We start from the raw sequence: 13122 nt of genomic DNA on the forward strand, positions 1-13122 counted from the left end.
ACAATAGACCACAATAGACTACAACGGACAACAACGGACTACAACAGACCACAACAGACCACTATAGACCACAACAGACTACAACAGACCACAACAGACCACAACAGACTACAACAGACTACAACAGATAACAACAGACTACAACAGACTACAACAGACTACAACAGACTACAACAGACAACAACAGACAACAACAGACTACAACAGACAACAACAGACCACAACAGACCACTACAGACCACAACAGACTACAACAGACCACAACAGACTACAACATACTACAACAGACTACAACATACTACAACATACTACAACAGACTACAACATACTACAACTGACTACAACTGACTACAACAGACTACAACAGACTACAGCAGACTACAGCAGACCACAATAGACCACAACAGACCACAACAGACTACAACAGACAACAACAGACTACAGCAGACCACAACAGACCACAACAGACTACAACAGGCTACAACAGACTACAACAGGCTACAACAGACAACAACAGACAACAACAGACTACAACAGACTACAACAGACTACAACAGACTACAACAGACCACAACAGACCACAACAGACTACAACAGACTACAACAGACTACAACAGACTACAACAGACTACAACAGACCACAACAGACTACAACAGACTACAACAGACTACAACAGACTACAACAGACCACAACAGACCACAACAGACCACAACAGACTACAACAGACTACAACAGACAACAACAGACAACAACAGGCTACAACAGACTACAACAGACAACAACAGGCTACAACAGACAACAACAGACTACAACGCTGTTTTCAAGCCGTCCAGAGAACCAGGGCGATGTTGACTTGTTGGTCACATGAACATTGAACATTTTACACAAATCAATCTACTTTACATTTTTGCCAGATTTTCTTTCACTTTCCACTGAACAGAATTCCTCCTCAACTGAAAGTGCCAAAACAATGGAAGTCCTGATCTGTAGCAAAAGGGGTAAAAGACTTTTTTTTTTTCAATAAAGATAGATAAATAAAATAAATAGACGTGATCATGCATCTAAATAAACTAGATAACATCTGACATGTTCGACTGATTCGCTATATTATTTGAGTAGAACTTTATAAAACTCAGAAGAGATGTTTTATTGTGTCATTTGAGGACATATTCTAGGACATTTGAGGCTAGTCCAGATGCATAGTCCAGATGGATTACATGTATGTGAATGGGCGTATAACACTCTTCCATCCATATGGTGCATAGGATATTATGATAGATTGTGGTGTCGTTCTAAAGTGTGGATGATGGCTAATGTTTGATGTTTACAACCCATGCATGAATTTGGGGATATTTTGGCATCTGAGTTGTGATGAAGTCATCTGTAGCGTCTGTGTGTGAATAACTTCAAACAACCCTCTATGAGCCAATTCAGAAATGTAAATATATTAAAAGTAGTAGACTCAGCCCTCAGCCAGTCGCAGCCTTCTGGTCAGACTTAGATGTCCTGGTCTGTTTTACTAAAGCCCTAAAGTGGTGCATAGTGGGTGACCTGGGTAAGACATGAGAATTGACAGATTCAGCCCTCCTCTGACAGCCGTCTGCTATTGGTAACTCTAATCCTGATTTTAAATTAATAAGTGATGTTTGTTGTCGACTTGGCTCAAAATGATTCAATGAAATATTAGATTAAAATGTTTGAAGTCTTTGTGTAAAGAAAGAGGTCTTGATTTTTTGTTTGCTCTGTAACAAATCAGTTTTTTGAAATAAGTAGGTTTTTGGTCAGAGGCAAAATGATGACTGCGTAATGAAATGTGCATTAGATGGTAAGTAACTAATCCACCCAAAGAGGAAAACAAATCAGGGCAAATCCTTGGTCCAAACAACAAGAAACAATTTGTGTCAAAATCAGCATCTGGAGTAACACTTATGGTAAATCATTTTGCACGTTTGGATTGTGGACAAAGAGGCCGCTGCATGGTAAGTAACTTATCTCCTTCTAATACAGTTATTTATTTTTCTGTACTCTATATATTATATATCACGGGTCCTAAACTTTTCAAACAGGGACCCCCAAAATAACCTTGAAATAGATTTATGTAATAATATCAAGTTTTAAATCATGTAAAATTAGGGTTGATTGTATTTAGTTCAGAAGTGTTTTGTGTTACAATCCAACACAATTTCACTAAATCTGAATGTTCAACAAAAAAATTAATTAAATGGATAATTTTAACATATCTTCAAATCATCTTGTGACCCTCACTTCGGGAAGCACTGCTGTATTTGACCAGCAAGAATTTAAATCTGCAAGATCCTTAGAAGGTGTGAAATGTCACCACATTATTCAGTTAATTTAGAAAAACATGATTATTCAGATCACAATATAATCATACAAACTAAGAAATGAAGCCTGCGTAAAATCAGCCTGGAAGACCTAACTCCATCAATCTACGTCAAGGCCACCTGCTCCCCAGCTCAACCAACGCACTGTGGGAGCTCAGATCTCTCCTTCACCGCGGAACTCCTCCAGGTTTCTACTTTTTCCCATGGAGGTTTTTGTAGTTTTTCCTGGCCGAAAAGGAGAGTCCTAAGGATAGGGGATTCCCAGGACATCGCCCCTCGCACCTGCTCCCCATCTTCAACCAACGCACCCAAGTTACCCCGTGGCATGTCGCACCTCTGTCAAGAAATGAGACAATACACCGATGCTATTCCTTATCACATAGAAAACACAATTCAACTTAGAATATGAAACGACACAGAAATATCAGACATTTGTATGGCAAGCTTGGGAGAAAACGCGGGGCTGCGTCAGCCAGGCCGTTGTAAGCAGCCTGGCTGACCCTCCTGAGTCTCACCCCGTTTTTTCCCATGCTGGTTGGTTTTATTAGATATTCTGGAATAGGCGGGTCACATTTCTCATTGGTCAGCTTCACATCAAGGCACTTGTTTTACAGCTGGTATTTTTCCAAGAGATCAAGCCTTGGGTAAACATTACCCAAACTCCTCTGGGCTGTCACACCCCCTAGGGTAAACATCCTTTGGCCCATCTTTACGACCCCTTCACAAACAAATGCTGTCACACACCCATTTTCCTCTGAGACTAATGATGCAGATAATATATCACTATTATGCAGATAAAATACATCACAGAAATATAATCATATATTCACATTTTATCATAACCTCTGCTCCCAATCAGCGCACAGCCGGTCCAATATTAACCCTCACTCAGTTGGCTCGGCCGCTTCAGACCGTACTGCGACCCACCACCTCCCCTCCTCCTCCTCTGCATCCCTCTCATCCTAATCATCCTCTCTACCCTCTCTCCATATCTACCACCACCAGTCTCCAGGCCCTGGGGGGAGACATCTAATACAAATAGATCATGGAGTGCCCGTGATCGCAATGTCTTCCGCCGGGGTCTGAGCGTCAAATAACCCACGCAATAAAGCTTGCTAAACAGTCCTTTCTGTGTCGGAGTCTCTCCAGGGTGAAATAGTAATTGTGACCATATTAGAAGCAAAAATACGTTACTTTTGTAAAATCTAAAAAATCGATCTTAAAAAATAATCCTGAATGTAAAAGAAGCTTTTTTTCTCGTCACAATAATCGTGACACTAAAATTTGACATTGTGACATTTTCACACTGGATTCATATGATTATGTTTCTATCAATCGCACTACACTTTCTCCAGCTCCAACACAAAAAAATAAAACAGCAAAAAACACAATAGCCAGGATAACTCTGACAACACTTAAATATTCCCCATAAGGTATTGTTTGACCTTTTAAGGTCAAGTTGATCGGGAAATCTTATTCTGTGTTAATTTCATCTTTCATTGTTCATGACATCACTGAGCACCAGCAGGATGTCTCCTGTCCGACAGTACCAGCCTCACCCAGACACATCCTGAACTGAAAACTGATACAAACCTCAGTCCAACCACAAACCGATCACTTATAACAGAACATAAGGAGCAGCCTGTGGACACTAACCACACATTAAGAGCATTCTAGCTTCTGTTTGCAATGTCTTTAACAGTCTGTGTTTAATGAACCCAAAGCCACAGGCACTTTACCAACACATTCATTTGAGTGATGAAATGTTCACACGTCCGACCACATCCTTTTCCTCTGGATGTGCAGTGAGGAGTCATGGACAGCAGGAAGAAGCGGGTGTCGTCACTAAGGTGTGGACAATGCACGTGAGAAAAAGGTTACCTGCTACAGACAGGAAAAGGATCTGTCTGAGCTCATCAACAATGTGACCAGACAGAGTAATAAACTACTCAAACTACTCTCTCTTGACAAATGAATAAACCAACTTGCAATTTGAATCGTTAATAGACAATTCATTCCCCGTAGCATTTATTTTATTCACACAAAATGTAACTTATGCAATACGACTAATACTATGCTAATACTTAGATTTTTACATGACTAATTGAACAGGGAGAGCAATTCAACATGCACGCAGCACCATACACAAAAGATTATTGAAAGACATTTTGTAATTTTGTAAACATGTGGATAGCCACTTTCCACTACTAGACCATGTATTCTAGTCAATGTCTTCTGAGGCAGATGCTCTTTTAAGATATAATCCATAAATCATGTAAAATGTATCTGTCTTGATTTCAGGTTCTTGTTTATAAGAAACCACACATGCTAAGACATAGACATCAGTCATTTCCAGTCACATGGAAAAAGAGCATATCTTCTTGTTTGATCAGCTCTCTAAAGAAGTCAGCCAGTTCTCATAAACGAAGCAAATGTTGATGAAAAGTGAGTTGTAATTTTGTGTTTTTGGGTCAAAGCGGTGCAGATCGTGACTATATAAGGAGATGTGAGTGTGAGGCAGGCTGATTGAAAGCACCTGAGTTTGAGTGCGGGGAACAGGTTGTCAAAGATGTGCCAAGCTCTAGCCTCCTCACATCCCACACACGCATATGCATATATGTCGGAAAAGCTGTTGCCGAATGTTGCACAGAAATATCGGGCACTAATTAACAAGGTAATGCAGACTAATTTTGACATTGCTATTCCACTCAAATTTGGAACAGTGTATTTAGGCCTCAAAACTACCACCATAGATATAACGGATGGATATGTTTGGAGCAAAAAGTGACACAGGCTGCTCCGACGATTGAGAACTGAATGACATCATAACTGACATATGCACCATGGGAAAAAAATAAACGCCAGACTCTTGAACAAACAATGGACAAAATGGGACTCATCCTTCCTGCCATAAGATGCGTTAACCCCTCTTTCCTTTGGATGCTGCCTTTATTTTTAAGCTTTTGTTGTTGTATGTTAAAAAGTTTTATCTGCTTTGAATGTTAAAAGCAAAATGTGTCCGAAATGTATCTTCAGTCCAAGTCAGTTATAATAAATGACTATTTTGCAGTTCATCTTCCATCTGTTTTTTCCTCACAACATCTTATGCAACAAGTTGAACTATTAGGTTCTTGACTCCTACGTTTTATTCCTACTTTCAAATCTTCAGAACTTTTTGGCAATGTTTTTTTGTTTTCTCTACATGAACATTTGTATTTTTTTGCCATCAATGGAAGACTTTTCATCTTCTTTATATAATCTGCATGTGTCTGGCCTCACAACAAATGCAACTTTCTGATAAGGCTTATCTGTTTCTCAATCAAATAGACTTGCAGACAGAAATAAATAAGTGTTAAGTGTGATTCACATCCCAGGTCACCCATAATGCATCATTTCAGGACCTTGGTAAAATGGACCTGGACATGTATGGCTAACCAGGAAGTTGAGATTGCAACAACTACGCATTTTACTTTTTTGAACAGTTGGAAAAGCAATTACAATATGTACCTGTATAAGCTTTTAACCACAGTGTAATATGTGGCATGACTGCAGAGGTGCCTCTTGCCCAGGTCTCCCTCGAAAAAGAGATTGTATTTAATTTACTTCTAAAATAAAGGCAAAATAAAGAAATACATTTTTAGGCTATAATTGTTTTTAGTTTAGGTATTGAAAATGCATTCAAGCGTAAAAAACACTTAATCACACAAAGCGTGAGTTGCTTAAAAGCCCCAGTACGTAACCTTTTAGCCAAAAAATAGCCTAAAATAATGCTACCTTTTTATTTATTTTTTAAATTTTGAAAGTTTTTATTTCACTGAAAAATAACTTGTGTCTTGACCCTGAGGCTTGCCTCCGCACAAACCTGACCTGGAGGAGCCACTCATCACCTGTTTCCATGGCAATGTTTTTTTGTTTTTTTCATACTAGGGAAACCCCAAAAACAAACAAATATAGAATAACCAGATCAAATGACAATGAAACTAAAACTATAGATAAAATGAACACAAAAAAACAAAGCAAGAGCACATTTTTAACCAGAGCTTTGAATTTAAACATTTAAACATTTTGTCTGTTGAGACATTTAGTTCCACAGACAGCGGCAGACACAGTGCGACTGTAATATAAGAATGTCCTGAGATCTTAGTTGATGAATACTTGGTCTGGTGTTCAAAATACTCCAACAATCAGGCGAAATGCCAATGAGAGCCTGATAAACAGGCAGGTGACTTTCCACCTCTAGAAAGTTACATGCTGTAAGTTTAAGGATAACAACACCACCACTACTTTGATAAAAGGACATCTGACTTAAACTCTAAAAGTCAGATGCCCTCTCTTGCTTCGCCCTCCTGCAGACCAAGTAATAGTCAGGTTTGTGGAGAAGAAAGCCTGCTCACAGTAAGGTTTTATAAAAAAATCTGTGTAACATGCAAAAACAAAGAAACAAACAAAGAAACAAAACATATTTCTATTTCGGTTCCTTTTTGTGTTAAAACAACTTAAAATACACAAATCCATAGGAAGACTAGAAACTAGAAATGTTAAAAGGAAAAAAAGAGCAGCCTGTTGAGATTAGACCCCTGGGTTTCTGTCACTTAAACAATAGTTTTATCTGTAACATCATGCAATAAGACTGAAAGTAATATTTTACAAAGTATTGCAATGCGTTACTTCCCCATTGAGATCTGAGGCTTCTGCTAAAGTGACTTTGAACTTGCAGTAACACTGATTCTTGCTGCTGTTGCCTCAGAAAACGACAATAAAGAGTAAGAACTCACTAAAGCTGTGAGTGCTTCTGTGAGATTTGAAGACAGACAAAGAAGCCTCGAGCCTTGTCTTTTATCAAACATATTTGACGTATCGTGTCGACATCTGGTTCGACATTGAAAGAGACTGGTCCTGGATGTGGATAAAACTAAAGTGTGGCTGGTCTCATCCACATGTGTGACCTCTGCATCACTGAACATGCCCGTAGCACTATTTTATGGCCACCGCACGGAGCTTCCCAACACCTGTACCGTAAATCACCAGCATGCTGCCTGTTGGTGTTACATAAGCGTTTACTTACACCACACTGGGCTTACAGCGGTCCGAGGAAGGGCTCGGTACGGGCACTGCATAGAGTTCATCTTTAACAGAAGAAACCATTCGAGTGAGGGGAGTTACGGCTATCGCTTTGACTGATTATACCTTATATTAGGCCTTGCATGTCACTGTATTGGATAAATATAAGATGCTGTATAGAATATATAATATAAGTGCTGTTGTAAAGCATAACCAAAACAAACAGTTGTTGGTTTCTATATAAAGCTCATATGAAATAAAGTGCCCCAGATATGGAAAGGCTCATGTTTGGTGCGATTACACATCTGTGGCTCATTCCAGACCAGCAGCAGTTTCCATATGAACCAAACACAGAGCCGACACATATAAAGGGGAAGGAGTGATGTAAACTTAATGTTAAATAAATAAATCATACGCTCCAAGTGTGACTTGTGAGGTGATGATATGATCTCATTTAAACTAGTAATAGTCAGACATTTTCTTTACCTATAATAACAAGAATGCACAGGAGGTATGGTGTCGAATTTACACTCAAAGATACTTTAAATAACAATAGTCATTCACTCCTGACACTTAGTGGTGATAATCTTTCAGAGCAGCAACATTTGCCCTGAGGCTGGTGACAGAGAAGTGGCCCCCAATCCGCGCTCATTCACCTGTCACATTCCTTCATGAAGTGTCTTGCCAAAATTACCTCGTTACAGATTAAAGGGGATTGCTACAGCAAAGCAAGAAAGTATCTATTTAAATCTATCCAACATGTTCCCCTAGAACAGCTCTTTTTAGACAGCGAAGGGAAGCTGGTTGACCACTCAAATGCAGCCAATCAGAGCGCTGTTTTCACTGAGGGAACATCCATCCATCCATTTTCTTCCGCTTCGCTTTATACGGAACCAGGTCATGGAGGCAGCAGTCTGAGCAGGGAGACCCAGACTTCAATTTCCATGTTCACTTCCTCCAAGTCTTCCAAGAGGATCCCGAGGCGTTCCCAGATCAGCCGAGAGACATAGTCCCTCCAGCGTGTCCTGGGTCTTACCATGGGCCTCTTCCCGGTGGGACATGCCTGGAACACCTCCCCAGGGATGCGCCCAGGAGGCATCCGAAACCGATGCACAAGCCTCCTCAGCGAACTCCTCTTGATCAGCGGCTCTACCCCGAGCTCCTCCCTTGTGCCTGAGCTCCTCCCCCTATCTCTAAATGAGCGCCCACCACCCTGCGAGGGAAATTCATTTTCTACCTGCAATCTTGTTCCTTTGGTCATTACCCAAAGCTCATGACCATAGGTGAGGGTAGGAACGTAGATTGACCGGTAAATCGAGAGCTTTGCTTTTCGACTCAGCTCCTTCTTCACCACAACAGTCCGATGCAGCGACTGCATCACTGCAGACGCTGCACCGATCCGCCTGTCAATCTCCATCCTTACCTCACCCATAAACAGAATCAGAAAAGGTTTATTGCCATTGTAAGTGAACCCACCTTGTGGATGGGACAAGACTCTGACAAAGGTCAGATGACACAACAAAGTCAACCATTGACTTCTGACCTAGGGTGCCCTGGTGCCACGTGCACTGATGGACACCCTAGTGCTCGAACAGGGTGCTCGTTATGGACAAACAGTGACAACACCGCTGGGGTTCAGAACGAGGGGGCCGTTCTTTCCGATCCCTTTCCAGATGTCACTGGGGACATTTTATGTTAAAGTGTTTCCTCATCATAAGTTTTGGTTTCTCATTATTACTTTACGCAAAGTTGTATTTTTATTGAGTCGTCTTTGGGAAATCCTGTGATGTTCTGCAGCCTGCCACTTTACATTGTAGTTTACAATGAACAAAATGTAAAATAATAAGCTACTGCTGTTATAGTTCAATGCTAAAAGAGCAGAATATGTTTCTTTTAAATATGGTAACCCAAGTGCAAAGCTGTGTTCAAGCAAAAGATTTTACCCATTGTAACTACTTCCAGTCCTCCATGTCTGAATCATGGTAAACCACCAACACAAGAAAGCCCCTCTGACTGGAGCCAAGTTTTAATGCAAACCTTTTGGACCACAGATGACTTCACTGCTCAACATCACTGCATAAGTTACATTCACAGCACTCAGCAAAACACAACAGAACAGTCTTGATACAGATGTACCAAGTGTCTCTTTCTAGTTTTTACTGTTGACTTCCTGGTTGTGTGAGCCAATAAAATGAGGCTGACAAAGCAGAACACAAGATACAAACAGTATAGAGAGAACAAAGCGCCTGTGTAATGAACACACGTAAACGCTCAAACGCAGTGACACAGGCGACAGTCACAGCTGCTCCATTGAATTCTACACTAACAATAAACATGAAACTCTAGCTAAATATTATGTTGGAGAAATATTATACCGCTTGGTTTTTAGATTGTATGTTGCATTGTTAGTCTCAAGTTGCACCTCGTCTCGTCACAATGTAATGGTTGCATTAACTGAGGATCTGAAAGTATTAAAAGGACCATAATTTGTAGATTTGAGTTGACTGATCCTTATAATGAATGACTTTACTATAATACATTGTTTGGATTCATCACTTTAAACACTAGAACCTCCTTTATAAAGAAGAAAAGTTTCACGGTGAAGTAAAAGCAACCTATAAGTATATGTAAAAGTATTGTAAATGTACTTCTTGTTTACAGGTTTGGTCTCACATCCCAGAGGACAACTTAATACCTACATCCAATTACACTCATGTCCCAAATGAGCCATAAAGCCATGTGACCTCGCTGGGGTCACCTCACAAACAGAGTGAGGGGGCTCCATATCCACTGTAACAGCACACTGCAGCTGTGAGAGCCCAGACATTCATGTCCACTGGTAATAATTGTGAATTACATGCATGTGAGCCAAAGCCAGATGTTGCAAACTAGCCTGTGAGATAAAGCTAAATTTCTAAGAAAAAACACTTAGTGGCTTAAACTTCCTGTTCCTCTCATCATCCTAATTACAGGATCATGCTTCATATGTGTGTGCAGACAAACATCTCATAATGCACCCCAACAGTCATGGTCATGAGCTGAATGCATTTTAAAATGCAGTATGCTGTCTCCACTGTGTGATGCATGTTTGACACTTGCGCCATTGACCTATTTTACAGATCTGAAATATTTGGATTACATACTGGTGAGATCAAAACTCTACTTGTTCACAGTGAAGAACATTCTGTGATGAACATTCTGCTGCAGTGCAGCACATCAAACTCCACATATCTGAGGCTCTCTGTGTAGTTAAGGAGGTCAGAATAACCGCTCAGTGTGGGTCAGTCCAACTCACCGACGGTCCACTGATATCAGAAATACTGAGCCTCAACAAGACCAACCTGTAAATCATTTCTCATATCAACAGCATGATCAGTTAAAGGTGCACTATGTAACTTTTCTGATGGTGGATCCATCACCATGGAGATGTTATTGTTTCGCTTTAAACGGATCAATCCATTTATTTAATTACAATGAAAAACATTCATTCTGTGAGAAGGGTTTCCTCTCCACAGATCTAACCTATTGTTGACCTGGCCTGTTGTTTCCATGGGGAGAGATGTGTTTAATGATATACTGTGGAACATTCCAAGCAAAGTGATAACATCTCCCTGGAAACAAGGTGGTGACAAACCCTCCACCAGAAGAGTATTGTGACCTTAGAATACTACAACTGAATGTGTGCTGCTTGTACTAATTGATACTATAACGGTTCATTTATACTAATCTGTGCTTATTGGGTCATTGAATGTGAAATCTTATTTTTGTGCTGTATGTGTTTTTAGCATCAGGACTGGGTGCAATTTGTACATCAGACTAAAAATGATTGATGGATGTGTATTGGAGAACTACAGTAGCGCTATATACATACATAGACTATATACATAGATACACTGTTATGATAAATAATAAATAATGGTAATTGACATCGCTGGGTTGATGTACGTTTTTGGTCATGTGAATGTGAATGTGTAAATAGCTTATTTTTGTGTAAAATGACATTGAAATGATTGAACCATTACTGTTATGTTTGAACATAGACAACTTCCACTTCCCTCTTTGCCTGGGGCTTACATAGTCTCTCATTAAAATAACATGCCATGTCACTTCTTACACATAGGCAGAGTGCAGTCTGTAACTATCTCCATGTTAGAAATAATATCCTTAGGAGTGAAAAAAAATGTACTAGCATGTTGCATAATGTAGGCTTTTAAGAGGCGTCTATCAATGGGATCATTTCACAGGTAAAAACAGTTGGCATGGCTGCGCCTTGTTTCATAGACAGCTGCTGTCCAGAACTCCCACAGAGAACGAGGATATACCACCGTCCTGTTATCCACTTCTTCACGTGTGTTCACATATAACACGGGACATATTAAGAGACACAGCAACTTTAGAGCAGTGCAAAAGACAGACATCTGCTCACAAGGGCTTTGATTTACAATAGAAAGACTGAAGACGACATGATGCATGACATGAAGAAGAACGAAGGCTGAAAAGCTCATCTGCTTTTGGTTAAATGGATGCTACAACTGTGTAAAATCTAATTGACCGGTTCTGTATTCTATATTCAAACTGTCTGATGAACCTCTTCTTTAAATAATGACATCCTAAACAGCTATGGCCACTCTAGACTCTGGTCCCAGGATGTACTTAGAGTGGGCCACAAATCACAGCTTGCAGTAATTACACTGGTCAAAAAAGAGAAATCTGTAAATATTTCGTCGAAACTCACTATTCTGAGTGCAGTGACATAGTCATTTGTGGTGAAGACAATTGTAAACACAGCCAAAGAGAGGGCAACATACCAAACAGAGCACCTTGACCTGGGAGTGACAGGCCAGGACAAAGGTGCAAGCTGTAGCTTTAACTCCACACACAAAAAGAGCAGTGCATTTTCATCCATACAAAAACTCATTTCCTCAGTGAGGCTTTTAAGTTAAAATGGCCAAAGTTAATGTGAACAGTATGTCATTACCTGTACACACATTTCACTGGAGCACATATGTATGAGAATTGCTATCCCAACATTGTATGAAAGTCTTGTGATCTTCTAACTGTAAAGAAAGATCATTTATCCCTTAAGTACTCACTGCCACGTTCTCTGTGTCTATCCCCTGTGCCACCAGTTCCTCTCCTGACGTGAACTGAGGCAGCCAGACAAACCAGAGCTTCAGTGGTGGAGCAGTCCAAGAACTGAAAAGGGAGGACTGCAAGAGCTGGACCAAGCCATATTGTGTTTGAAATATGTCGATTATTTTCCAAAAAATCCTGCTCCCGTGAGTTTTTCCAGTCTGTGTCAATGGAAGTGGAGCAGAGAAGGAGGAGGGCTAATTCTACCACATCTGCAGCGTGCACCCAAGGACACAAACCACACACCATAATGTAAAGGTCTACAAAGTAAAACCTTTATTCAAAAATATCAATCTGGAACTAATGACTGCCTAGAGGCCTCGTTTTTTTTATTTAAATCTATGAGAAAAATAAAACCCAAAAACTTCAAAACCCCTAATCATCAGTTCTTGTCTACTCAGGCATCAGATAAAAAAAAAATAAGGAAAGTTGCTAATATTTTCTCCTGGTTTATGGTTGATATCTATGTACGAGGTTAATCCACATGAAACAAGTCAAGTACAGAATCTTCAAATGAATTTAGGTGGAGTTATGACTTTAGGTGGAGTAAAAAGCGGTGGCATTATGGTGGTAGCATTGAC

The sequence above is a fragment of the Eucyclogobius newberryi genome, unplaced genomic scaffold (assembly GCF_026437365.1).
Source record: "Eucyclogobius newberryi isolate DKJ021-1_F unplaced genomic scaffold, fEucNew1.0.hap1 SCAF_15, whole genome shotgun sequence".
Lineage (NCBI taxonomy): Eukaryota > Metazoa > Chordata > Actinopteri > Gobiiformes > Gobiidae > Eucyclogobius > Eucyclogobius newberryi.